Source organism: Lissotriton helveticus, chromosome 1_1 (genome assembly GCF_964261635.1).
Source record: "Lissotriton helveticus chromosome 1_1, aLisHel1.1, whole genome shotgun sequence".
Classification (NCBI taxonomy): Eukaryota; Metazoa; Chordata; class Amphibia; order Caudata; family Salamandridae; genus Lissotriton; species Lissotriton helveticus.
The window spans coordinates 1,788,057,554-1,788,083,832 of NC_136057.1; the positions used below are offsets into that span (position 1 = coordinate 1,788,057,554).

The 26,279-nt window shown below is 47.0% G+C and overlaps 1 protein-coding gene and 1 pseudogene across 2 annotated transcripts in view; one reads left to right on the forward strand and one right to left on the reverse strand.

Annotated features, from left to right (window-relative positions):
- TXN2 (thioredoxin 2) overlaps positions 1-26,279 on the reverse strand; it is a 99,941-nt gene that overhangs the window by 71,982 nt on the left and 1,680 nt on the right. The gene's annotated exons all lie outside the window — the stretch shown is intronic.
- Positions 6,144-10,387, forward strand: LOC144774518 (proteasome subunit beta type-1-like; annotated as a pseudogene).

Sequence of the window (26,279 nt, forward strand, 5' to 3'; positions counted from 1 at the left end):
AGCTACACTGCACCCTGCTAACAGTGGGATCACACCCAGTGGACATCGGAGGAGCTACCTTGCTGGAAGGGCACACAAAGTGGCCAATGAAAGAAAAGACTCATGACTATGCTGGCTTGCCACAGAAATGTTACATGGTGGGGCACTCTCTATAATGCAATAACTCAACGAATGGGGAATGAAAGATAGGATACATAATTGATGGCAGTACTAACTACTTAGATAACAAATTGTGCATATTACTAATTTATGCTATGCAAGAAGTATTATTGATGCTGGAGCGAGCACAATACTGTATCCTAATTTGCTTGAATAAAAATAAAGCTTAAAAAAATATACAGTTTCACATGTGAGTGGATCCTGTATTGTGCTGCAGACAGACAGGTTTTATGAGTAAGCTGTCCATATGTTGTACTATTTGTATAGTGCTGTGTTATCCTTATACATACCGATCAACTCACCCTCATTTAGTAGGTGCCATCAGATTTTCAATCGTAATAACCAGCTTGGCAACTAAAATGTCTCCACAGAATTCTGTACCCTATGCTGTTAGTATTTTAGTGCTATACGCAACAACCAGATGTGCACTCCATGACTGATGCTGTACTGTGCTGTACGCATGGGCTATACATATAAAGTACAGCATATTGTGATGTAAGCAAAGAGCTCAATGGAATGCTCAGTTACTTACCATTAATTTTCATAATCCTTAGTTCGTCACTATCACAGACTTCTGAGCGCACACACCTCTGTTTTTTAGCAACTACATGTCTGCACATTTCAAACAGCTTCTAGTATAAGTGTGGTCTGATGTAAACTGTTACTTTTCACACCAATAAAATGTACATGTAAACTGCTCACACACGGCCAGAGACTCTGTGGCGCACGCGCCCTTTGTTGTTTTTTTACCATCTACGTGCGTGCAGCACTATTGGCTAACTAACCTTATTCTTAACAAAAAACGGCAGAGCTTTTAGCTTTCGGCTGTGTGCCGCTTACACAGTTATCAACTATTTTCACCACTGTTAAGCAGCATATGCGGAATAAAGCAAAGGAACTGTGAATGGTTTTTCTAGAGGGAATGGTAGGCGGCATGCACCTTTACAGTGGTTCCACCGTGTTTTTTGCCTTGTCCACGGAGCGCGGCCTGAAGCTGCACGTCTTAAAGCGCTCCTTGTGCATGGTGTGTGCCGGCACGGCTTCTAAGCGCTGCGTGGAGGGAAAACAACTAGCATTGCTTGTGGGTAAGGTACAATATCATGCATGCCACCCTGTCCTTGCCATTTTGGGCGGAGCTAGGTAAACCTTATATGTTTAAAAAACAAGCTGCTAGTGCAGTTAGGTATATGTGCCACAAAATATAAATACATGCTGCCAAGCCTTTGAACTTCTATATTAAGAATGTGTGCAAGTGGTAGAAAGCAGTGTTACCATAAACAAAGAATCGCAACACTTAGCTTGGAAATGCTTTAATTTGATCAAAAGGATTGTTCGTTTCTGCTGTCAAGAAGAGTAAATTGCAGCCACGAGAAAGCAAAACACTACCGTCTCCTGGATAGATGACTGAGGGTCTCTACTACATTTTAGATGTCTAGCTGCAGAGTCCACTGCAGCAGTTAACAGGTCAGTTTGGAAAAGGGTTTCATTTCCACATATTTTAACCTGGCAAAGTCCAAACCGATGCCTTACTGAAATAAATCATTTGCATGCAGTGTGTGCTTATAACAAATCAAGGAAAAATACTTCTATGCCCTTGGTCTGAAGTTTGCAGAGACAAATTGTGCTGAAAACAAGGCAATTCAAGAAAGTGCTTTAAATGTAGAATGAATATCTGACTAACAATGGAAACAACATGAATTTCTGCGCAAACATGTGTTCAACATCAACAAGCATTGGGCGCGTGGCTGTAAAAGCGACGCGGCCGCGAAAGTGAAAGCGATCGGGCTAAGAAGCAGCAGCTGTTTTCAAGCACACTCGTGCTGTGGCACTATCTGCCTTGCGCGAGCGAGCAACAGCCAATTAGCATGCGCACCGCTGCCCAACCCCGCTAGGTGGATACCGCCACAAGCACGAGTATGTGCTTCCAAAAAGAGCAGAGCGACGGCTAAAGGTCTTCCTATGCAGCGCACGCGCGCTGCGTAGGCGAGAGCTAAAAATGACAAAATAAGCAAGTAATACTATTCTAAAATGTCCCGCATTACACCGCATAATTTGCCCTTTCTTGACACATCATTTTCTAAACCCTGCCATATAATTTGGCCTTCCATTGACTCATCATTTCAGTGGTCCTGTGCATACCAAAGCTTTACCTGACCACAGATAAACAACATGAATTAACAATATCTTCGCATAGGTAATTCTGCAGAAACCAATCACTCACATTTATGGAAGAATCATTTATCAAAACCTTCTGACCAAACAGCTTTTCATCTAACAACTTGAATTCTATAGTGCTTAACAAAAGTTTGTGTAGAGGCCCAAGTAGCCACCCTACAGATTTCATTCTCAGTAATCCTATAGACATCTGCCCAAGAAGCAGAAACACTGCCGGTGGATCTTCCTTGTACATTATCAGGCATTTGTACATCTCATAATTCTTCATCTTTAGTAAAAGAATCAGGGACAAAAGAAGGTAACACCACCCCTTGTTTGACATAAAATTCTGAAATAATTTTAGGACAAAATGCAGTATTAGGACTAAAAATAATCAAATCTTCCATAACTCTAAGAAAAGGAGGCTTACACAGAAAAGCTGTCAGCTCCCCAATCCTTCTGATAGAGGTTACTGCAACCAGAAAAAAACACCATTATAGTTAGGCACTTTAAGTATACCCAGGTTAAGGGTTCAAAGGAGACACCCTACAAAGCTCTTAAAACCAGAGGGAAATTCCAGACAGGTAGAAATGGTTTAGCCACAGTTTTAGAAAGTGAAAAACTCTTACAAATCCTAACGACTAAATCTTCATTTTGAAGAACTATCCCCAAAACAGTTCTAAACGCCCTAATGGCTGTGTACTGGGCTTTTTATGTAGAAACTGCCAAGTTCTTGTCAAAGCCATCTGAAGGAACTGCAAGACTGTAGCAATGTCAAAGGCCACAGCTGAAGTAAGAATTCACAGCACACCGACACTCTAAATTCTACCAGTGCTTTGTATAGGACTTTTGTGTTGAGAGATTATGAGATTTGTGAATGATTCTGCCAAATGTTTAAGAATCCTTCAACTTTCAAGGCCCAAACCTTCCAATTTCCAAACCAAGAGGGACAGGAAGGCCCCCTGAAAACGCAGAAGAGGAAGGGAAAGTGGAATCCTCCAACACAGTTCCACTACCATTTCCTTAGACAACGGGAAACAGGCTATGTGAGGACAGAATGATTCTACCACAATTGCCTTCACTTTCTCCCTCTTGATTGTTAGGAGTAGGTGTAGAATAAGTGGAATATATGGGAATGCATACAAAGGCCATAGTATGAAAAGGGCATCCAATCCCAATGATCTGGGACCGGAAACTGAGAAAAACATTTGGGAACCGGGTTGTTGCAAGGAGAATCAAACAAATCCAGAACAGAAGTTACAAAATGTTTGCAAATCCCAGTAAATGTTACAGATGTCTGAGACAGGACCAGAGTCATCAGAATCAGTACCACCCTCCTTAAACGGTATGTCTCAGAATTGTCCTTCCCTTTTAGGTAAGTCGCTTTCAAGGACAGAATATGGTCCTCTGTCCAGAACCCCATTTTCATGGACAAAAGACGGAGTTCTTTATTGTGTGCCAATTACATGTTGAGTTCCCATTTGGATGTGGGACACAGATTTAGGTGTCCAGGATGAGATGTGTCTAATCTTGAATGTGAGGATTTAGGTGCAATGTATGCACTTTTGAAACTACTGATTGAACAAGCATTTGCAATACAATAGGTCTCGCATTATTAAAGTTTGAGCTATTGGTGTTGCATTATTTAGCAATGCAAATAGTTCAAACTTTAATAATGCGAGATCTATTGGAGTAAAATGCCATAGGATGGAATGGGGAAGCAGATGCTTGTACACGGGTTGGATATAAGCTCATTTGAGCTCTAAAATATTTCACTGCAGACTCTTATCAAACCTCAACTTGTAACTTTCTACCCACTAAGCATCCACCAGCCTGTACAGTCACCTGTTCTGGGGTCACTTCAGCCATTTGGTTGGGCCCAAAAGCCTGAACACCAGATAACCTGAATCTGGTTCCAAGACCACGTCCTTGCCTGCGGGGCATGAAGTTCTACAAGTGTCCTTGTTTTGGCCCTTCCGTCATGACGTGTCCTCCCTTTTCCCTTGGGCCCATAATTGCAGGGTAGAAAGTTAATGATTAACGCCTTTTGCGGAAGTTGTTAAGGCCTTAAACAGTGTCTCCATTATAGGGTAGTAATGCTTAAATACGTATTTTCTTCTGTCTACCTTTTGTTTTATGCCACTCCCATGTATTCTTCGTTAATTATCTTTTTTGTGTTTTATTTCGCTTGTTGTGTCCAACTCGGACGCCTGTGACCTAGAGTAGCGGTAAAATAAGCCAAGATAATATTACTCTATAAACATTGTAAACATCTGCATGATTATTCAGACTTAAAACCAATAGTGGCTATCGATGAATTAATGCAAAACCTTTGATATGAAGACAGGAAGCACAGTGAAACCATATTTCATGGACCAGTCGATATCTTAAAAGAGGTATGCAGCGTTTAGAACGCAAGCATTACCACGGAATACCTTTACAACACGGGCGTAACAACGAAAGTTGTTACCACGCATTGCACTGGGGGGCGCTCAAGGATAGTAAATGATTTAATTTACTATCCCAACACCTTCCCTACTATCCACGGGGACTGGTGTTGGAATAGTAAATTAAATTAATCAATTTTGCGCCCCCCAGCGCAATGCGTGGTAACAACTTTCGTTGTTACGAACGCGTTGTAAAGGTACGCGTTGTCAATGTATGCGTTCTAACGTCATACATCCCTTAAAAGAGCATGTCAGTAAAGTGTGAAGTTCTGGCAGCAAAACCTTTTAAAACACTCTCTCTCTTAAGTCACCTAACAATAACATTCCAGTCCCTTAAGCCTTATACTTAAGAAACTATAGAAGAAGATATTTGGCATTTGTATTGTTGCTGAGAAAGGCCTACCTCATAGCTACTGTGCTTTCCGGAAGTTAAATAATTGGGGTCTTATTCATCAAAGACGTACGCTGCAAATATAGTTCGGGGAAAACACCTTTTGTTTTGAAGGCTGCCATTATCTGCTGGTTAATGTGAACTGCATGACAAAAGATTCAAAGGCAATGCTCCATGATTGAGATCTCATGTGATAACTTAAAATGTGATGTGTCAGCAATATTTCACACAGGACTGGTGAAGGAGGGCTGTTTGGGGCACTATATACATCCTACTAGTAGCATAACCACAAATATAAAGGCTGTAACAAAGCATGTAAAATATCCTCAAATTTAGATCCCTTGAAAAACTTTCTGGCAGGTTTAGTATTCTGAAAAAGTCAACATGAAGCCAGGTGGTCAATGCATGTGTAGCACATTTGGCGGATCAAAGGCTAGGTGGTGACAATAACAAATTGAGGCGCTTCCTACTAGCTTCTCTGTGACAATTTTCATCACAAAACAGACTTCATTCAGGAGCGTTCTAGTTTATTTTGTGGAAGTGAGGGTAGGCCTCAGAAACTGACATCTAATCTTGAGATTACCAGTCTCTTGGTATTCTTCTCCCTGGTAAACAGGCTGGCAGACTGTTTATAGGCAGGCAAGGGCCAGGCCCACTGCAGTTCACCTTTAATAGTGGTTCTTGACAATTTTTCTTAGCTTATTTTTTATTCTCATGATTCAACAATATCTCCAAAAAGGAAATTATAAATGTGTACTAGTGCTATGTGTTTTGAATTGTTTTAAAATTACAAACAGTATCAATGATAGATACAAATATTATAGCTGTATAGTCGTGCTATGCGTTTTGAAAAAAAATATTAAAACCACTGACTATCTGTACAGAACCAGCAGGCCTCAGCAGCGGGTTAAGGGTTAGATCCAGCGCAGTGTTCAAGAGCTTGTGAACAGCACGTTAGCAGCCCTGGAGTACAGTGTGAGCTGAAGTAGACAATGCTGTCCATCCCGCGGCACGAGGAGTCTGCGCATAGCGGACTATCACTACAGTGGACCGATAGAACACAGATTCTCCCCATACACCTTCAACGGCAGTACAAGACTTTGCCCTCGTTGCTTCAGACACACGATTGAGTGAAGGTTATTCGATTCACAGCAGGGACACTCCAAAATGCTATAAATTGACCGACAAAACAGTTACTGGATGCAATAGATTCCATGGAGACTGTCTCACTCTTACCAAGATTATCGAAGCCAGATTAAAGATGTATAAACATTCAAATAACAAGACGATGACAAGCGGAGGTATCACTGCTATGCTGTCAACTATCCTCTACTCAAGACGCTTCTCTCCATACTATGTCTATAACATCATTGGCAGACAGAGAATCTCTATAACATCATTGGTAAACAGAGACTCAGATACTTGGAACAGACACTGGGACAACTAGAGGAGCGCCGGGAGTCCGGCACTAACAATGACCTAGAGGAAGAGATTAAGGAACTGTTAGGTGAATTATTATGAGGAGGCAGACAAGGAGATTAAACACATGGGGAAGTATGCGTCGGCTCGCACGTATGGCGAAGGAGATAGGCCAGGATCGGTACTCGCAAGGGTACTAAGTGCAAAACGGGGGAAGACGTAAATCACAGCGATACGTTCGGCAGAGGGAGAGCTCCTAACTGACGACGCAGACATAGCGGCGCGGTTCCGACAGTATTACACTGATTTATACACAACAAGAACGGGGGACATGGACGGGGAGATCCTAGATTACCTGGAGCATATTGAACTTCTGTTACTTACAGACACACATAGCGAATTCCTAATGCTCCAATTGAGAAGGACGAGATAGGTGAGGCATTAATGAGTATGAAGACAGGGAGCGCCCCGGGTGCAGATGGCCTCACGGTAGGGTATTACAAGGCCTTCATAGATCTTCTGCTCCCGCATCTAGCCTCGCTTTTTGACGATATGTATGACGTGGGTAGTATGCCACAGTAGATGAGGGAGGCAATTTTGGTGGCTAGCCCCAAGCCGGGAAAACCCCTGGAGGATTGCAGCTCGTACCGCCCGCTTTCCCTCTTAAACGTAGATGCTAAGATATACGCAAAAGTGTTAGCTAATCATTTGGCACTTCTGGCTCCGCACCTGGTGGCTCCGGAGCAGGCGGGGTTTATGCCGAGCAGGAACTTGACATATAATATTCGCACTGTTTTTGGAACAATTTAGCATGTAAAGTAGGATACTAAGGCGGTGTTCTTAGATAGGGATAAGGCCTTTGACTCTGTGGAGTGGCCCTTCATGAGACATGTTCTGAAGAGAATGGGTATGGGGCAGGTGTTCCTGCATATGATTGGTACCTTGTACACTAGCCCTAGGGAGAGGATTCGTTTGGGCAATTTGGTCTTGGACTCCTGTGCCATTTCCAGGGGGACCAGACACGGCTGCCAAATTTCCCCCTTGTTATATGCCCTAGTTGCGGAGCCGCCGGCATGCGCGCTCAGAGAATATCATGGCAAAAAAAGGTATTGGTTTCCCCACGTACAAGATTATTGTTTCCACTTATGCTGATGATACGCTGCTCTATGTTGGCGACCCAGTGAACAACCTATCTGAGGTGCTTAGAGAGGGAAGGCACTTTGGAGCGTTCTCTGGCCTGAAAGTAAATTGGGCGAAGTCTTTAGCTTTCCCTCTCACTCCGTCTAAGACGGAATTTGAGATGGAGTTTCCGCTACAGTGGACTACAGACTCGGTTAGATATTTAGGGATCCAGCTACACACGGAGTCTGAGATTGTATTCCGAGAAAATTACGTGGTAGCCATCAGCAAATTGGAGGACGACGTAGAGGCCTGGTGTCGCCTCCCACTCTCACTGATGGGCCGTATCTCTATTATGAAGATGGTGGTACTGTCTAGGCTGTTGTTTCTGTTCATGAACATCGCAATGGTGCTCCCACAGGTATTTTTTGAAAGACTGAAGCAATCCATGATAAGACTAGCCTGGGCGGGCAAACAGGCCCGGGTACAATGGCAGGTCCTTACGCTACCATATAGCATGGGAGGCCTGGGGTCTCCGGACTTTGAATTATACTACAGAGCTGCCCAGGGAGCCCACGTGCATACCTGGATTCACGGTAACTCGGATATCCCATTTGTCAAGCTGGACAATCTTTTTGCGGAACCCCTCCCCGTCCCGGCGACGATATTCAAATCGGTTGACCCCCGAAAAGGAATATTAGATTCGATAACTGCTACCAATCATGCTTGGCACTGCTTGCTACAGCAGCAGGGGGGAGCTCTTCTGTACTCACCCAATATGCCATTGGAGTGGGTTCTCTGGTTGGCCCCCTGCAGAGATGGGGGGTGATAAGGGCATTACACCAACTGAAGATACTGACGGCAGGGGACTTATTTCAAGATGGGAAGGCTAAGACATGGGAACAGGCAACTGAGATCGCGGGAACGAGCACTGTGCTGCAGCGTTTCCAGTTCTACATGATACGCAGTGCCCTGCAGGAACAGTTAGGGGAGGACCTAGACAAGTCACCGGAGGTTCCTGAACTCACTTATGTAATTAAGTCTGAATCTCCGCGCAAGGTTGTTACCAATATATACAAAATAGCAATGTCCCATAGGGAGAACAGGTACACCACGGCGAGGCTGGCGTGGCAAAGGGACCTACAAATGACAATAGATGACGATATGTGGCGATACTGCTGTATAAACACAAGGAGAGTCTCGCTACATGGTAAACACCGGCTTATACACTTTAAATACTTTAATAGGGTATATTACACGGCAGAACATTTATGTCGATACATGCTGTGGGAGGAAGAGACATGCGAGAGGTGCAGCACGCCGTTAGCGGATTTTATGCATTTGGCATGGCAATGCCCGAGTGTACATACATACTGGGTCGATATATTTAGAGAATGGAGTAGAATAGTAGACATACCGCTGGACCCAGATACCGTGGTAGCCCTCCTGGGATACTCCAAAGAGCTGCCTAGGGCAAAGCGCAGGCTGGTGGACATGGGCATGCTCATACATAGCTAAAAGGGTGGTCGCCTTGTGTTGGATGCGGGGGCCGAAGCCCATGGTGAGGCGATGGACACATGACGTGCTATATTGCTGCACGCAGTCAGAAAACTACAACGAACTACTCCCACCACGTAGCAGACCGAAAAATTTCTAGGGGTTACTTCTGGAACAATTATCCAAAGGGAAGGAGAAAACATGCACACCCAGGGGGAAGAGGCAACACAACACACTGTGGCACACAATGGATGAGCACGATTAGACGGTTATAACTGGTGCTGAGTGAGGGAGGAGGGATCTGGGTAAAGCCCTCCATTTATAGTGTAAACTCTGAGTTGGCACGTTCTTGGAATAAACGTGGACAGCGAGGGCGAAAGAGAGCGGTGCCCTAAACGATGGAGATGGACTTGAAGGGGATTTGACCGTGGACGTGTGACAACATTGCTAGATAGTAGGTAGCGGGAAGGCTGTTGAGACTCACATAACACCATCTCGAGGGCCTCCTGTAATTGTGTAAATGTATGTGAACTGACCATAATGCGCCGCCTGTCCCGTGCTGGGATGTTGGCATTTGGCTGTGCGTTACCTGAGGAGGAATCGTGCTGCTGTAAGGACTCTTCAGATGTCTGCGTTGTACGAATGTATGCTTTTGGTGTTGTTTGCGATATACCTTAATAAATAAAAAATAAAAAAACACATCATTGGTGGACTTGATGAAGGAAAAGGAGCAGTTTACGGTTTTGATCCTGTTGGGTCGTACCAACGAGATGCATACAAAGCTGGAGGCTCTGCAAGTGCCATGCTTCAGCCACTGTTAGACAACCAGATCGGTTACAAGAATATGCAGAATGTGGAGCGTGTGGAGTGGACTATGGACAGGGCCATACAGCTTGTTAAAGATGTCTTAATTTCAGCTGCAGAGAGAGACGTGTACACCGGTGATGCCCTTAAAATTAGCATTGCCACCAAGGATAGTGTAAAGAGGAGACATTCTTGCTGCAGAAGGACTGATTTATTGCTCTATGCCCGGCGTTTAGTCGAACAAGTGCTCTGCCCTGTTCAGAATTTTACTGTCCAGTTTTTCTAATTTAAAAATAAAAATAAAAACAAAACAAAAAAAACACTATCTGTTATAGATACATATACTAAGAATGTGTACTAGAGCCATATATTTTGAAAAAGAATACCAAAATATTAAAAATCCAAGCAAAGGCCCGCCAGCCACACTTACCCTCTGCTGCACACCAGCTCGAGCACCTCCATGTGCCCGTGGTAGGCCGCCTGCAGCGTGGGCGTCATGCCGTCCTCGTCAGTTGTATTCAGGTCTTTCCTGGTGGCTTCCTTCAGCAGGTCCAGGAATGCGTCAACGGCTGCTTGGTGGTACTGGGTGGACATGTGTGTGCTTCCTGCGCCGGGCTCCTCGGGTGGATCCTCGCTGTCGGTGGACGTGCTACCCCGAATGCGTGGCGCCACCTCGCAGCAACGAGCGTTTAAGAGTAATTAAAAAAGTCACAGAAATGGGAAAGCAAAGTCCACTCTCTGCAGCCAGCAGTTAGCAATGGGGAGGTGGGTGACTCTGGTAACGCACAACTTTAAAAAGGTTTCAAAGTCCCGTTCCTTTGAGGTAATTAGGCATAAATACATTTGATTTTTTTTTTATTGAGACTATTAAAAATAGCACAGTATTGTTTGTCTGTCAGGTCCTAGCCTTCGCGCCTGCATTGCGAACTGCATTTCCCAGGGATTGCGGGCCAAGAACTACACCTCCCATGATCCTTTGCTGCCCTCGCGATATAGCGTTGCCGAGCGGCTTGCTCGGAGCTAGTGATTCTGGATTCCCCAGCGGGAGCGGCTGCTCTCCGTTCCGGTGCTTCGTCCCAGGAGCGAGGTCTGCGTTTTGCGTGTCAGCGCGGAAGACTTTTCCTGGCTAGGTATTCGTTCTTGATTTTGTTCCTTTGTTTGCTGGCTCCTTCAATTCGTAAGTGAGCCAAACTTTTACCTCGGACAGGCTCTGCAACTCTTAGAGCTGGTGCTGTCTCAACGTCTGTGGAAACGGCGTGTTTTCTTTTACGTTCTTTGTTTCTTTCTTGAATATGGTGCGTCAAGTGGCGGAATGAAGGGGGGAGATTTCTCCTCATTGCCGTCATGAATTCCTGAGGTGTGTTTATTCCTCGTATTCGGATTACAATTCCCAAAGCGGAAAGCAGTGGCAGTGTGCTACACTTCACCGTGTTTGGTTGGGTCTGCCTAAAGGGAGGTCACATGTTCCAAGCAAGGATTTCAATGAAGTAATTGATATCGCACTTTGTGGAAACAGGCCTCTGCAGTATAACCCATTGTGGCTTGCATAACTTGATCTGCTGGATAGCAGGAACTGATTATCGTGCAGATCTTTCTTGGTGTTAGAAATATATTGAGGAAGAGTGTTACCACTCTGAGGGTGTGTGGAATTAACATACCATTAATAGCTAATGTACCTGGTGTGCTCATCCTGTATATGTTAACTGTGTTCCTTGTGTTGCATAGGGATTGGAGGAGAGGGATGAAGGTCGTCGAGCGGAGAATGATTCATGTTTGATGCAGGTGATTAGTTCTTCTAGCGAGACTTTAATGAGAGTAGTCATAAGGAAATGTGCTAACCTGTTCTTTTGTTTTACAGCTTCCTTTCCCTGCTGCCCCCTCCTTTCCTTCCTTGGGTTTTCCCCGTTTACGGGGTTTTTCCCTCACCGTATCACCCGAACACCCTGTGCATTTCAGTTAGGGTGTTTGGGAGGTCCGGAGGTGGAGCTTATTGCTGCGAATGAATCCTGCAGAGTGCTGATCCTGACAGAATCACTAGCCCAAGAATTACACTCTGCCCGGTTCGTTGGTAGCAATAATGGCCTCCATGGAGGACGTGCTGCATGCATTGGTATTGGTCCAGCAAGAGCTGGCCTCATCAAAGGCAGAGACAGCAGCTTTAAGAGAAAAGGTAGAGCAGTTGTCTAGGAATCCTTTCAACGCCTCCTCTCCTGCCTCGAATGTGCAGGTGACTGTACCCCCACCTATTCCTTTGGCCACCCCAGATAGGTATACAGGAGATCCTCGGAAGACACAGGTCTTTCTGACTCAGATCTTGTTACATTTTTCTTGTAAACCCGCGTCTTTTCCTACTAACCATTCTAGGGTGGCTTTTGCCATTTCCTATTTAGCGGGTGATGCAGCTATATGGGCGGTCCCACTGGTAAAGAATAACGATCCCCTTTTGTCTGATTGGGCGGCTTTTAGAGCCGAGTTTGAGAAGGTATTTGATCGTAGGGCCGCCTCGTTCACAGTAGATAGGGAACTCATGGAGTTGAGACAAGGAAGGAATGATTTGGTTACTTATCTGACTTCGTTTAACAGATTAGTGGCAGAGGCCGAATGGCCTGAGGAAAAGAGAATGTCCCTTTTTTATCAGGGGTTAAAAGATGAGTTAAAAGATGTGGTGGCTCAAGTGGACCCCCAGCCCAAGACTTGTGTTGACATGATCAATCTTGCTCTTCGGCTGGATGGTCGCTTGTCAGAAAGAGGGGGTGCTAGGAAAAGATGGGATAGAGGTACATTCCATTACGATCGCACCTCTTCAAAATCCACTGGTGGGCCTGAAATTAGTACAGAGCCTATGGAAATCGGAGCCCTCAGATCCCCGTTGTCAAGGGCAGAGAGGGAAGCTAGGAGAACCCAGGGGCTATGCATGTATTGTGGGAAAAAGGGGCATTTCGTGAGAGACTGCCCTTCTAAGCCCAAACCCTCCAGTAACAGTAGGTTCAAAAGAGTAGCTGTTTCTGCCAATACACCCAGAGATGAGCAGGGGGAACATGTTAGTCCGGGAAGAGGGGAGAAATCAGAATGGAATCTGACTTCCTTGTCGACCATCGAGGTGGGGGAAACAGAGTCCCATTTGGTGATCGGAATGACGTTGCAATGCCAGAATGAGTGCCACCAAGTTCTGGTTATGTTGGATTCAGGGGCAACGGGCAATTTTATTGATGAGGGATTAGTTTCTCGTTTAGCCTTACCTCGCATCCTGAGAGAGAACCCCGAGGTTGTTCTAGCGGTGGATGGTAAACCTTTAATGTCAGGACAAATCACCGAAAAAACAAGTGAGGTAGGGTTGTCAGTGGTATTGCGAGGTATGATTCACTCCGAGTTGCTGTCATTGAATATCATAGCGGCACCTCAGTACGAGGTAATACTGGGAATGCCCTGGCTTAGGAGACACAATCCTGTGATTGATTGGAAACATAAAACCTTTGCGTTTTTGCCTGAGTTTTGTCAGGATCACATGGAGGCTGGTCCTTCGGTTCATGTAGCGGTTTTATCCACTCCTTATGTAGCAGCCACAGCAGCGGAAAAGGATGTACAGCTTCCAGCTATGTATAGTAGTTACAGGGATGTGTTTAGTGAAGTGAAAGCAGAATCCCTTCCTCCCCACAGGGAGTATGATTGTTGCATCGATCTGGTAGAGGGGGCTACAATTCCATCTTGTAGGATATATGCATTATCTGTCCCTGAGACTGCTCACCTGAAAGAATATATTGACCACTACCTTCGCTTGGGTTTCATCAGACCTTCCCGCTCCCCGGCAGCCTCTCCTCTGTTCTTCATAGCGAAGGCCAATGGGGATCTCAGGGCTTGCGTGGACTATCGCGTCTTGAATAAAAATACCATCCGGAATCGTTATCCTCTCCCCCTCATTTCTGTCGTGCTTGACCAGGTGAGGGAAGCAAAGATTTTTACCCGTCTGGACTTGCGGGGGGCTTATCATCTGGTCAGAGTACGTGAGGGGGATGAATGGAAGACGGCATTCAAGACGCGATTCGGTCTATATGAGTACATGGTGATGCCCTTCGGGCTTTGTAACGCCCCTGCGGCGTTCCAATTTTTCATTAATGATGTGCTGAAAGATTATCTGGACCGTTTTGTGGTAGTGTATATCGATGATATACTGATATACTCTAAGGATGACTCATGCCATGCTGAACAGGTGAGAGCGGTCTTGGATAAGCTGAGGGAACACCGCCTGTATGCAAAATTGAGTAAATGCGAGTTTGGGGTCAAGGAGGTGGAGTTCCTGGGAGTGAATCTGAGCTCGCAGGGGTTACAGATGTCAGACCGAAAGGTCCAGGCGGTGCAGGAGTGGCCAGTCCCTAAGAATGTGCGAGAGGTGCAAAGCTTTTTGGGTTTTGCTAACTACTATCGCCGTTTTATCGATCAGTTCTCGCAAAAGGCTGTCCCTATCACTAGGTTGTTAAGGAAGGGAGTGCGCTTTGAATGGAATGATGAAGCAGAGGGGGCTTTCCAGGTTTTAAAAAAGGCGTTTGTTACGGCACCTGTGTTAGCACACCCTGTTCTTGAGCATCCCTTCGTAGTGGAAGCGGACGCTTCGGATGAAGCAATAGGGGCAGTTTTGTCTCAGAGGGATTCACTCACAGGCCAGCTACACCCTGTAGCGTATCTATCAAAGAAATTGAGCCCTGCTGAGTACAACTATACAATAGCGGAAAAAGAACTCCTGGCCATTAAACGTGCCTTCCAAGAGTGGAGGCAATACTTGTGGGGGGCCTGTCATGCGGTTACAGTGTACACGGATCATAGAAACCTCCAGTACATGACTTCAGCCAGGCATCTAACGCAAAGACAGATGCGTTGGATGCTATTTTTTGCAGAGTACAATTTTGTGGTTACCTTTAGGCCTGGCGTTGACAATCGGAAGGCAGATGCCCTGTCCCGACAAATCATGCCGGATGTACCACAGGAGAAAGAACAACAAGCCATTATTCCGGCGGCCAAGGTGTTATGTGTGGTTCGTGCTGAGCGGTTCTTGGAAGAAGTGCAGAACGCACGATCTAGACAGGCCTGGAATACATGGGCTGGAAAAAAATCGGGGAGGTCGGTGAGAAATGGCCTGCCATTTCAGGGGGATAGTCTTTACCTGCCCACAGTTGAGATCCGGAAGAAAGCCTTCGGCTGGTGCCACGTAGCACCTATGGCAGGGCACCCTGGTATAACCAAAACAGTAAGATTGCTTCGGAGATATTTCTGGTGGGAAACATTGGTTGAGGATGCCACTGTGTGGGTCAAGGGCTGTGAGGAGTGTGCAAGAGCAAAAGGGGAGGCTACCAAACAAAAGGGTCAGTTGATGCCCATGCCCACGCCCGCTCAACCATGGCAGAATATTAGTCTGGATTTTGTTACGGGCTTGCCTATGGAACAAGGGTATTCAGCTATTTTGGTGGTTGTTGATAACTTGACTAAGATGGGCCATTTTATTCCATGCACGAATCTTCCAACAGCTGGGCAAACTGCGCAGTTACTGGCTTCACAAATCATCCGCTTGCATGGCGTTCCCAGGGTGATCGTTTCAGACAGAGGACCACAATTTGTTGCTCGCTTTTGGAAGATGTGGTGTAAGGCTTTAGGGATTGAGGCAGCTCTCTCCACAAGCTTCCACCCTCAGACTGATGGGCAGACAGAGCGTTTAAACCAAACCCTGAAGAAGTACCTACGGTGTTATTCTGCTTCTGCACAGGAATCATGGGTGAACCTGTTATGGATGGCTGAATTGGCATATAACAACGCTTGGCATAGTTCAACCGGCCTGTCTCCTTTCAGGGCGAATTATGGGTACGATGCCAACACTTTGCCCATTACTCTGCCCTCAGAAGTAGGAGATCAGCCCACTGTTTTGGCTCGCATGCGTACCTTGCGAAGAGTGCATAGAGAGGCGCGGAACCATTTGCTGAAGGCCAAGGCTACATACAAACGATGGGAGGACAGACACAGACTGCCGGGACCTCAGTTTCAGGTTGGGGACAGGGTGTGGTTATCCACCAAGTATATCCGCTTCAAGATGAGAAGCATCTTCCATCCTAGATACATTGGCCCTTATCAGATCGTGAAAAAGATCAACCCTGTGGCTTATAAGTTGCGGTTGCCTGGCTCCTTGAGAATACATCCAGTTTTCCATGTCCACCTGTTGAAAGCGGCCCTCACCTCCCAGCGGAGGGCGCCTCCGCCAGTGGCTCTTGTGGATGGCCCTGAATATGAAGTCCGGTCCATTCGTGACTCCAAGGTGCGCAGAGGGGTGTTGTGGTATCTGGTCTCGTGGAAGGGATATTCTAGCGAGGATGATTCCTGGGAACCATGGTCCAATGTTCATGCTCCCAGGGCTGTTGCTTCGTTCCATCGGAGGTTTCCCTCTAAGCCCGGGCCTAGGAGGCGCATGGGAGGGGGGCGTACTGTCAGGTCCTAGCCTTCGCGCCTGCATTGCGAACTGCATTTCCCAGGGATTGCGGGCCAAGAACTACACCTCCCATGATCCTTTGCTGCCCTCGCGATATAGCGTTGCCGAGCGGCTTGCTCGGAGCTAGTGATTCTGGATTCCCCAGCGGGAGCGGCTGCTCTCCGTTCCGGTGCTTCGTCCCAGGAGCGAGGTCTGCGTTTTGCGTGTCAGCGCGGAAGACTTTTCCTGGCTAGGTATTCGTTCTTGATTTTGTTCCTTTGTTTGCTGGCTCCTTCAATTCGTAAGTGAGCCAAACTTTTACCTCGGACAGGCTCTGCAACTCTTAGAGCTGGTGCTGTCTCAACGTCTGTGGAAACGGCGTGTTTTCTTTTACGTTCTTTGTTTCTTTCTTGAATATGGTGCGTCAAGTGGCGGAATGAAGGGGGGAGATTTCTCCTCATTGCCGTCATGAATTCCTGAGGTGTGTTTATTCCTCGTATTCGGATTACAATTCCCAAAGCGGAAAGCAGTGGCAGTGTGCTACACTTCACCGTGTTTGGTTGGGTCTGCCTAAAGGGAGGTCACATGTTCCAAGCAAGGATTTCAATGAAGTAATTGATATCGCACTTTGTGGAAACAGGCCTCTGCAGTATAACCCATTGTGGCTTGCATAACTTGATCTGCTGGATAGCAGGAACTGATTATCGTGCAGATCTTTCTTGGTGTTAGAAATATATTGAGGAAGAGTGTTACCACTCTGAGGGTGTGTGGAATTAACATACCATTAATAGCTAATGTACCTGGTGTGCTCATCCTGTATATGTTAACTGTGTTCCTTGTGTTGCATAGGGATTGGAGGAGAGGGATGAAGGTCGTCGAGCGGAGAATGATTCATGTTTGATGCAGGTGATTAGTTCTTCTAGCGAGACTTTAATGAGAGTAGTCATAAGGAAATGTGCTAACCTGTTCTTTTGTTTTACAGCTTCCTTTCCCTGCTGCCCCCTCCTTTCCTTCCTTGGGTTTTCCCCGTTTACGGGGTTTTTCCCTCACCGTATCACCCGAACACCCTGTGCATTTCAGTTAGGGTGTTTGGGAGGTCCGGAGGTGGAGCTTATTGCTGCGAATGAATCCTGCAGAGTGCTGATCCTGACATTGTCCTTTAAAGAATGCAACAGAGTCTTCATTTTGTAAATCCCAATAATTTGCATTATTTTACACCTGTCGTATTTGAAAGGAAGTATTTTATTTTTGTAACTTTGTGTTAATATTAAACTAGTGGTGCGCGCGCACCATAGAGGGGCGTGGGAAGGGAGTGCGGCAGCAAGGCAAACGTGCGCTGCTGCGTGTGCTGGCCACCGTCGGGAATGGGCGTTTCAAAGGCGGGACAATTTGCCCAATCGCGTGCTGTTTTTATTTTTTTTAAATGTGCGTTCAAGCCAATGCCAGACGGGGTAAGCAAACCCACACGAGTGTGCAGGTAGCTTTCTTAACCCCGCACAAGAGGTCTTGAGCTGCGAGACTGCAACGCTAGGCGTGCCTAAAATTAATGTGTGTCCGTCCTCATGTAACGTAACTGGTGCTATGTAAAGCGCTCTGATACCTGATTCGGTTCGGGTCTAGTTCGCGCTATATAAAACTCTGCAAAAAAAAAAAAGACCTAAAAATCATCTCTTGGATTAGAAAAACAGGGAGGCTGGAATTTGGTATCTATGGAACAATCAATGGACTAGCATCAGTAAAATTGGGATGTCATGAAGAAGTTCACTGATGTGGACAGAAACGCATTGCCTGTGGCTGTAACAATTGGATTAAGAATATTGAAAACATAGAAACTTTTTGGAATATAAAATAAAGAAGAAGTTAAGAAAATTGGACAACTGGATTGGACGTTTTATTTATTATTGATTCTCTCTATGGGTGCACCGCTATATTTATGAGAAGACTGAGGGACGTGGATCTGGAAAGGCCCTGCCTGTTCACATAAGAAATAGCAGCCCTGTTGACCATTCTCATTAAGATATTCTGTTGAAAAATGTAATCTTGAAACCCCAACAGAGCATTGTAAATCAAAGACAGTTCCCTTCAACTCGAGTAAATGTTCTGCTCACTGAGTAGAAACACCATTGCTAGTGGCTCCTCAGCACTCATAGCTGGCGTCTGTGGTTATGATCACCAGATGATCCTGATGCAAAGGGAACCCTCACTCCAGAGAAGCTGGGATAAGCCACTAAAGCAGAGATAATTTGATCTGGGGTGTAACAAGAATTTCCAGCTCCAGAGGCACATAAGCAGGCTTCCAGTATTTCAGAACATGATTACGACTGGTCTCAGATACAGACGAGCCTGCAGGAACTAGGAAAAAACACAATGCCATGTGCCCCTGAACATGGAAATATAAACCAGGTATGCAGTTACTAGAGAAAAAGGACAAAGTTGGATGGTTCCAAGGAAAAGAATATGCTCCAATAGGAGCACTGGCTCTCACACACCCGATGTGGGTGTCATGCTTCATCATTGGGCTAGCGCCTCGTCAGGCCGGTGCTTCAATACCAGAGAGGCACCCACGAGGGGGCACTTTGCCGAAGAACTTTTTGAGAAAGCCGGGAGATGAAGTGAGGGTGTGTGGGCTAAAAATGCAGTGTAGAGTGGTGAAAAAATGTGAATTAGAATAGGTAAAGTGATGCTCAGAAACAATCAATGTAATGAATGAGATCACTTGCCTAGTTAAACTTGTGTGCTACCTCAGGGTATAAAGTTCTTAGACAGCTTGGAAAATCAATACTTTAGTTGGTCAACATGTTTCTTGCCTGGTTATGTCAGGAATGATCAAGTGGCAATTCTTCAGGACCTATAAATACCCTAATCTACAAAAAATCTCTGGTATCTCTAAATGTGAATGCTCAATCTGAGATAACCAGTCTATCAGCCAATAATACAGTAAACATTGTACCTCGTATTTGATAAAACCATTCCAATTGGGGTAATGGATCAGGCCTCATAAGTAAAAGCAGAGAGAAAGCCAATTAGCGTCACTGACGCGGAAAGTTGTCCATGACAAGATCAACCGATCTGCTTCCAAGAGGACATAACCAGCGGAGAAATACACTCTCTCACTTCATCGCATGGCAGTTCTTAAGAAGATCTCCAGCAAAGTGCTCCCTCGGTTCAAACAGCAGGCTATTATGAGCTACTGGTGGCAAATCAGCAGTGGCATGGTGCGCCTTGCACTTGCATTTTGACGCCGGCTGTAGATTTTCCTGGGGACGTCCAAATCCAATGGTGGGGAAGAGGACATAGAAGTTTGTCAAGTGGAGCGTTGGACCCACCGAGATCCCTGAAGGACTCTGGAGCGGAGCACGCCCATATTCATGGTCCCGAAGGACCGAGGCAGCAATCTGAGAGAGGACGTCAGCCAAAGAAGTAGGAGAACCCTCACTGAGGCTCACTGGGCGAAGCCCGCATCATTGGTCTCAACATTGCTGGAGAAAGAATCCCCAGAGGATCCCACCAACTCTCGCCATCCATAACAGACATGGGGTTGCTTAAAAGGCCTCAAAGCCTTAGTGAGGGCTTGATTAACAGAATCCTGCATATGATTATCCAGTGCTTCCACCAACCTCTCTTCCACCTGGTGCTAATAAGGCACTTCTATATACTCTATATATTCTTCCTCTTCAGCATAGTATGCTATGCTGCTTTCGGGAAAATGCAGCGAGGGGCTGGAAGATATTCAGGGAAGGATATGAACCCTAAAGCAGGTGCGGTATATCAGAGCCTAAAAGGTCACAAACAAGGCAAAAACCATCCAAACCAGCCACAATGGATGTGGGGGGGGGGGGCGGTCACCTGTACTTAATCCTAGAGCAGAGCTCTTAATCAGCATTTATTCACCCGAACGTTCTTGGGACAGGAGCACTGCAAAACTGCGTGCAGTCTGCGAAGTCGATCAGAGACTCGGAGGACACGGATTTCATGGGTCTGGGTCCAGAGGCTTACCCGAGAGCCCCGACATACGGAGTGAGTGTGGTGTTTGACTGGGTCCGTTTCGCAATGCGAGTGCTACGGAGCTCCGTAGCGTTTAAATGCTAGAGGTCAGCGTTCTAGACACCTCCAGCCGGAACCACCTAACGAATCCTCAGCGTGGGTTGAACTTCCAGGTGGGACCACTTTTAATCCAGCGGCGTTCAACCCAGCGCTGCTTCATATTGAGCCTTATATTGGGAGTCTGGATGAGACCAGCGCCTTCATAGAGCATTCCGCTCGGATTCCTTGGATTGTGAATCGCCGGGACAACTTGCGCACCCTCACGTGAGTACTTACCAGTGGTACTGGAACAGTGCCGGAGCGCTGCACATTACAATTGTTCATAAGCGCAGGAGCGCTTGTAAATTCTTTTCGGAGGGGACGCTTGTGGCAGCGATTTAACTGCCAATTCCTACACGTGCAGGAACGCTAGCATTATCTTTTGGAAGCAACGCTTGTGGCAGCGTTTTAACTGCTATTTTCTGCACACACAGGAATGTTTTCCGTTTGCAAAGTGTTTCTTGTACCCGTTTATCTTCCTGCATGGAGCACCCTTGTTGTACACAAGCTTAGCTCTGCTTATCTCACAACTATGACCATGGCTCCTTGCACATGAGTGCTTACCCTGACATCCTGATTTCAGTTAAACGTTAACTGAATTTTCCTTGAGGATGTCCTGGTTATTGGCATGGACCACTTTCCCAGGTGATTAAACATGATACTTTGTACTTCCTTAGTCCTGTGCATATGTGTATATGTATGTGAACTAAGGGAATAGATTCTCTGATGCTGCGGTTTGTCCCCCTAGGTTGCTGTTACTAAATGGGTCCCTCGTTTCTTCCTAAACAATCCTTCTTTGGGCTCCATCCTCCTCATAAACAACGGATTGTTCATACTCAGGTAAATATCTATTACCCAGGGTAGGGTGGGGTGCATTCTCTTGTCTTAAAGCAGGGTAGATACTGATTTCTGTCTTTCTTTTGTTAAGGTCTGCATACAGAAGAACACACACTATACCATTTAGGATTCCCTCTCTCAGCCCCAACCTTCACCTTGGTCTGTTCAGTTGTTATCACTAGGAGGTAGGTAACGGACAGTTGAGGTTGTTTATATCGTCTTTGCAAGAACGCTCCGCGAGCATATGGTAAGGCTCGTAGAGCTCTGACACGGGATTGGATTCACACACATGTGCGAGAGCAACAACAGAAAGAAGACTGTGTCCTCGCTCCAAGCGGACAGACCGCTTCGACTCCTTGCTCCATGCTGGTAAGGAAACGGGACAATGTCTATAAAAGGACACCCTAAGAGTGGAGCCCGCTCTGTGAACAAAACATTAAGCACAAAATCACAGGCCAATAGAGGTTCACAGCAATAGCACACATATGAATGACAATAGAAAAAAAGACACTTAGCTCAGCTGCTGCAACAGCAAAGAAAGACGAAGGATCAACGTCATATCGCTATATATGGGGGGGCATGACCCCTATGACTGGATGGGACACTGGGCTGTTGGGGCTTATGGGATATGCAGTTTAAAGTTTTAAGTGTTTTGATAGGCTGCTGTGAATTTATCAGTAAAGAAAGAGAATCATAATCCTCACCTCCATGTCCTTAATAAAAAATAAAAATTCTTGACACGTTAGCGAGAAACAAAAATTATTCCGAGGGCCTGTAATAATATAATAATCTGCGGTGCCAGGAGAATTCCCAAATGTGCATATGCTGATAAAACTCCAATAAGCATTAGCAGAAAAACAGCAGAAAAGAGGGCCACAAACTCCCAGAAGCAAGCAACACCAAAGAGAAAGACCAAAGTTCCACTTAATGTCAAATAAAGGGGGAAGCAGCACATACCCAACTTCAAGCAGCCTCCAAATGAACGATAATTAGAGAGGTATGAAAGGAGCACGCCTCCCACTAACAGCGCCACACTCGCTGACTCCTATGGAAAGAAAGCAGCAAAAACAGGACACAATGCTGATGGTCCATGCTCTGACAGTCACATTTCCAGACATGGCCGCCTCACCACAAGAAGCTGCTATCCAAAGAATCTGATTCAAGGCAGCTACATTCTGCCCCTAAGCCAGCCATGCCAAGCTTAGAAGGTTAATGGGGCACCATGGAAGACCCCTGCTGCCCAGCAGAAACCCCAACTTCTCACTCTACCAGTCAGGACAGAAGAAAACAAAAAACACGGAACTGCAATTGGTTTAACTAGCTTTACATGACTGTGGGTGGGTGGAGCAGTAGTTTGAACTTCCTGTTCTTCATTAATGCAGAGGTGGGGTGACCTCATGTTTAATAACTGGGACGAGTAGTGATAATACCTTATTCAGCTGTAGACAAAGGGGCACGGTCAGATTGGGATCACAAGCCCTGACACTTCAAAAAACCTAGCCCATATTCTTCCATCATCACTTTCTTGGATCACCCTCTCGTTAGTCTCTTTGGAATCTGGCTGGTTATTTTATTTTTTTGTAGTTTTATATAATGTGAACTCAGCTCAAAGGCACTAGAGCAATGTACATGAGCACCAGCTACATTACACATGGTCTAATTTATTTTTATTTTAGGTGATTTTATTTATTTAGGGGAGATTAAATTATTTGCCAAGGATCTCAGGATGTTGAGCTGACGCCAGGACTTGAACCTAGTTCCAACACCAACAGCTCTGACCATAAGCTACATCCCTTTTTTGTTTTCCTCTGGGAAAGGTGGCCTCACAGTGAGGCTTCTACAATACACCCACCCACCCCAACAAGGCCTAAAAAAGACTGGGTCCGAGATAACAACACCTGGCCCAAAGGGGTGCCACTTCTCTTACTCACCACCTTCCCAACCCACTATTGTCTCAGGACAATATTCTGGGAGGGCAGGGTTCAAGGAAAGCACAGAGCTGCTGCTGCTCAGGTGAGAATGGCCCAAGGCCACAAAATTACCCGAATGCCATCCCCTCCTCCCCCACACAGTGAGGCCCCTACATACTGCAACACTCCCCACACCCACCATGACCTAAAGTTGAAGGCCGAACTGGGGATGACACTCTTTCTGGCAGGGTAAGGCGCAGAGGTGAAAATGCCCAAAGGTCAAAGCAACACCTGACCCCAAGACCCAATTTACACAATGGCAGGTGAGTGCCCATGATACTGACACCACATTAAAATGTATGGGCTGGGAATGGGGAAGTAAGTAAGTCTTTTTGACCGGTACACAGAAGCGCTAAAAAACCAGCCCATAGGTGATGCTGCGGAACCGACCCTTCGCCCAATGCCCACCTTCCCAATTCGACCCTGTAGAGGGGTTCTGTGAGAGAGACACCTATGAACACACACACCCACCCACCTTTGGTGACACAGAGCTTGGGGTCTGCCATGTCACCAACCAACAACCGTCACCAGCCCGGGCTACCTTGCTTAGGCATACATATAGACTCCAGCTGCTGCTCTGGAGCTCTGATAGTGCACTGGGTACACCAAAGTTGAATTGGGGTCAAAAATAGGCTCAGGCACCCTAAAAAAAAGTGCCCCACATTTGCAGATTGCACCAAGTATTATGAAAAGAAAGGGTGCGGTTAGGGTGACCAACCGTTTTCAACAACCGCCCGTCATTTTTGTGTGATGTCCGCAATCATTCCTTTTACGGAAGCCTTTTGTCTGTAATTTTGGACATTAATAACAGGGAACTGTGCTGTTCCACTGCGAGAAGCCCCAAGAGATTAAAAGTTCTCAGGGGCCAGCTCTCACTTCTCTGTTGAACTCCGGAGGCTGCAGCAGCCCCTCCCTGAGCTCTCACAGACTGTGGGCAGGCCCATTGTCATTCCAACTGAGGCTGATTATCCCCTTTCGAATGACAATGCGCCCGCCATCTGCCTTCAGTATATTATGAGCCAGTGGGATGTAGTTAGTGATTACAGAGGAGCTTTCCCCAAACAGAGTACTGTGGGGAACTTGCCGCCTTGTGTAATTTGTCATTATTGTACACAGAGTGAATAGGGAAGGAACATTGACGAGACAGAAGAGGCGATAGGAGAAGTGATGGAGTCGGAAAGGTGACCGGACAGAAGTAACGGGCAGGCGCAGTGACAGAACAGGAGATGCGACAGGAAAGGAGAGGTGATGGGGCAGGAAAGGAGAGGTGATGGGGCAGGAGAGGTGATGGGGCAGGAGAGGTGATTAGGCATGAGCAGGAGCAGTGGAAGGACAGGAGCAGTAAACGGGGCAGGAGAAATGATGGGACAGAAGTGATGGGGCAGGAGTGCTGACCGGACAGGAGCAGTGACCAGGCAGGAAAAGTGACCAGGCAGGAAAAGTGACCGGGCAGGAAAAGTGACCGGGCAGGTGAGGCGACGGGGCAGGTGAGGCGACGGGTCAGGAGCAGTGATTGGGCAGGAGCAGTGATTGGGCATGAGCAGGGGCAGTAACCGGGCAGGAGCAGTGAACGGGGCAGGAGCAGTGAATGGGGAGGAGCAGTGAAAGGAGAAGTGAACGGGCAAGAAAAGTGTACGGGCCAAGAGAAGAAGTAACGGACCAAGAGAAGAAGTGACGGGCCAAGAGAAGAAGTGACGGGGCAAGAGAAGAAGTGACGGGGCACGAGAAGAAGTGACGGGGCACGAGAAGAAGTGACGGGGCAAGAGAAGAAGTGACGGGGCAAGAGAAGAAGTGCCAGTGATGGAGAGGCGAAGGGGATGGAGAGGCGAAGGGGATGGAGAGCCGACGGGGATGGAGAGCCGACGGGAAAGGAGAGCCGACGGGAAAGGAGAGCCGACGGGAAAGGAGGGGCGACGGGGATGGAGGGGCGACGGGGATGGAGGGGCGACGGGGATGGAGGGGCGACGGGGATGGAGGGGCGACGGGGATGGAGGGGTAGGAGAAGTGACGGGGCAGGAGAGGTGATGGGGCAGGAGAGGTGACGGGGCAGGAGAAGTGACGGGGCAGGAGAGTTGAAGGACAGGAGTAGTGATTAGGCATGAGCAGGAGCGGTGACCGGGCAGGAGGGGTGACCGGGCAGGAGCGGTGACCGGGCAGGAGTGGTGACCGGGCAGGATCGGTGAACAGACAGGAGAAGTGACGGGCCAGCAGAAGCGACGGGCCAGCAGAAGCGACGAGGCAGGAGCAGTAAATCGATCATGAGCAGGAGTACTGACTGGACCGGAGCAGTGAACGGCCAGGAGCAGTGAACGGCCAGGAGCGGTGGCGGGGCAGGAGAAGTGACGGGGCAGGAGAAGTGACGGGGCAGGAGAAGTGACGGGGCAGAAGTGACGGGGCAGGAGAAGTGACGGGGCAGGAGAAGTGACGGGGCAGGAGAAGTGACGGGGCAGGAGAAGTGATGGGCAGGAAAAGTGACGGGGCAGGACAAATGACGGGGCAGGACAAATGACGGGGCAGGACAAATGACGGGGCAGGACAAATGACGGGGCAGGACAAATGACGGGGCAGGACAAATGACGGGGCAGGAAAAATGACTGGGCAGGAAAAATGACGGGGCAGGAAAAAAAATGACGGGGCAGAAGCAGTGATTAGGCATGAGCAGGAGCAATGAACGGGCAGGAGCAATGAACGGGCTGGAGCAGTGAACGGGCTGGAGCAGTGACCGGGCAGGGGAAATGACAGGGAAGGAGCGGTGATGGGGTAGGAGAAGTGACTTGTACTTATCTTCCTTGCGTATTTATGTATACACTATTGCATGACATCCACGGATGTGTCTGCAAGGCATACCTGTTGTCCCGAATTTTTTACCTGAATTTTGACCTCCTGTCCTGAATTTGTGTCCTGAATTTTGACCCTTTGTCCTTAAGTTTTACACTCACCATCCTGAATTTGCA